Consider the following 3,263-nt stretch of genomic DNA (forward strand, 5'->3'; position numbering starts at 1 on the left):
CTTCCGATGAAGTCAAAATTATATGAAAACCTCAGAGTATCCCTTCTCAGGTTTTATTTGATGATTTCAATGTGCCTGATTTCTCTATTTAGATGTTGTTGAATTAAAAATATATACAGTTGGGTAGGAATTTAAAATAAAGTTTGGGTTCCAGAAGTCTCCAAACCAAGTTCAGAGCTGCTTGAAGATGAACTGCTGCGCTGAGATGTGTGAGGAGTTTGGTATGAAGTGACAAAAGTCTGGGTATTAGGCCTGTTCTAAAAGTAAGGAGCCCAATTCACTGCTCTGTTGCATTCTCCAGGTGCCAGTCTGTCAGGATATTAATTGCTGCAAAATGAGAATGCTCACACTTCACATGTGCTGACTGGGCAATGTGCAAATAAAAATAATGCAGACTTAAGATATTTCTGGGACGGCAGAGCAAGGGAGGTTTTGGCAGATGGTATTCAGGCCTGGTTGGAGTGCCTATGCATGGTATGTGATTCCACAAAGAGTATGTGATGCTTATGTTTGGTTTCAGCCTATAATTACTTGATGAGGTCAATATCTGTTACCTTTAGTTTCAACAACTGTGTTTTAAAATATAGATAGCTTGATGGGCCAAATTCTGGACCACATGTCACTCCACAACCCAATCCCTTTTGAAGGAAAATAAAGGCTGCACAACAAGAAAAGACTTTGAGCCCTTGTGTTATGTATTGCAGTAAAGTATCAGCTATTGTGAAATTACTTTTATTTGTTGTGTTGAATGTCTGTAGGAGACTTCCTTTCCCCAAAAAGCATGTTGAGAAGATGCAGTTGTCTCAACTCTCAGAAGAGCTTTCCAAATTAATTTTTAAAATTTAAGTAATTAATTTACTTATTACATTAAATTTATGTAAGCTGTTAAATGTAAATGCTTCACTTTCAAGGGGAACCTAAATCATTTGTACCTTGTAGTGTAATCCTTTTCTATTAGAATCAGAAGAGTTTACAACGAGGCATGGCTTTCTCCCACACAGAGTCAGTACGCAGCCCCTTTTCTTACATATCCTGGTGTGGGTTTTTCCATGAACACTTTTTGCTCTTTAGTTATTTGTTGTAATTATCAAGTTCATTTTTCTCTAATAGATGTGATTAAGTATATTTAGCACTGTGTAATGAGTTTTCTGCCTGGTTGCATTCTGGCTAATAAGGAATTCCTCAGAGTCTCTTCTGACAGCTGCTGTGGATCCCAGGTTTGTGCTGCCACAAGAGACCTCTTCCATGAATTGCTAACATTAGAGAAATTAACTCGGTTAGACTAACCATAAAATCTGGGCTGAAATTTGATTACTAATAGATCTCGTGTTAGCTTTCAGCAGCGCAGATATTGTGGTGTTCTCTTGCACAGAAAGACCCGCAAAAAATCATCAGAATTCAAAAATACTTTTGCATTCACACATAGTGAATATGTAAAGTTCTTTGTGGAGGCTGTACTGATGACAAAACCCAATTGAAAATAATTCTGGCAATAATTGTTCGGTGTTATTGTTATAGTAGTCTCTTTTTTAGTTCTTATGATCCATCTGCTAACTTACCAGTCTATGGATAATACTTCTGTTATCTATACTACTTCCTATTATTATACCAGCTCCCAAATTTGTGAGGCTGAAAACGATGGGAAAAATCTGTAATTGGTGATGCAGTGCTGTGGTATAGTTGCTTAGCAACAGTAGCTGCAGCCTCTTCGCCGAGTCTCCGGAAGGGGGATACAGAGACAGGAAGATGAAATAAATACAGTTTCGGTGTGGTTGACTTTGTAAGAGAATGATAAAGGTTGTAAGTTATTTTTCTGCTAAGTGCCAGTGACTGTGGGAAAAGTCTTCTGTAAACAGATCCTGTGAAAACGGAAAAAAATGGAAACTGGTCACTTGACTTTCTGAATTACTGCAGCAGAATGATAATATAGCAGTAAATATGTTTTCTCGCTAACTGTGAGCCTGTGTTATATTATGAGGTATTTTCTGCTGTGGTGCATAATCATTACAGAAAATGCATGATCATAACCATGTGTCTTCTATTTATCACTACAATTGAGTACCAAATTCATGGAGAATAGGGATTGAAAATTAATGCCAAGTACCTCTTAAATTCCCTGCTGGTACGTTAATTACATAAAGACTGTTCATAATAGGGTTAGTGGTAATGTAATAATTATGGATGGGTCTAAAATTTTAAATTCTTTTGAGATCTGAACAACTCTACGTTTAGGATCACACAGTATTAATTGCTAGGAACTGTATTTCAATCCTGTTCTGTTTTAGCCAGTGAAATATTTTACGAAGACTCGTGTGATTACTGAAGTATCACAGTGTTATTTTCAGTACCGTATATCCCACACCCGAAGCCTTCGGAAATCTGCTGTGCTTGAAGCCTCTCTGTAGAGCGAGGTATCGCACTTCGCTACATTATTTAGTACAAACTCTCAGCCTTTAGAAAGCATAAAATGTCAAAGGGAGTAGGAAGTAAGTTGATGCAGATATATCCAACTTTGTTAAGGGGCTCTTATCTGCAGTAACCAGCAACACGCGGGGTTTTTCCAAGTGCTAGTTATTACTGCTAGTCAGTGCTGCTTTGCAATTAGTGTTGGAGCACCTAGATAAGGTGGATGTATAGGAACTAAGAACAGATAACATAAATGCAAACAAAGAAATTTAAACCTTTTGACCTCCTTTGTACTCGTTTATTTCTGAACTGATTCTTGAGCAAAAAGAGGTTGCATTTCAGGATGGTTCCTTTTGGGGAAAAATATATTTAGAAATCTAGAAAGAAAGACCTAATTATTTAAGAGTTTGTATTGCTTTGCTTTTACATTGGTGTATTTTGCAAATGGTGCTGCACTCATCATAAGCCTGGTCCTAAAATTCATCATAAATAAGACAGTGCATATCATAAAAGCACAGAGGTTTTGATCTAAGTGGGAGTCTGCTGGTTCATTTTTAGAAGGTCAGATTGATAGACAATATCTCACAGTCTAGATAGTGACTCTATCAAACTAATTCTTAAACACATAGTAGTACAATGAATTATTCCTGTCTTGGAAGTATGGTTTATGACCTTTCTGCCCCAGGTATTATTGCTGATTATTATCTGAGAATGGGTAGTAGCATGCTTTTTGTTTCATTGTTTTTTGTGGGTTGTTTTTTTTTATTTTAACTAAAGCTGTTTTTTAAGCAAATATGTTTTATGAACCATTTAATACAGCAGATTCCTGATAAAATAAATTTCTCTTATAGCATGGT

The sequence above is a fragment of the Pygoscelis adeliae genome, unplaced genomic scaffold, assembly GCF_000699105.1.
Source record: "Pygoscelis adeliae isolate BGI_AS28 unplaced genomic scaffold, ASM69910v1 Scaffold63, whole genome shotgun sequence".
NCBI lineage: Eukaryota > Metazoa > Chordata > Aves > Sphenisciformes > Spheniscidae > Pygoscelis > Pygoscelis adeliae.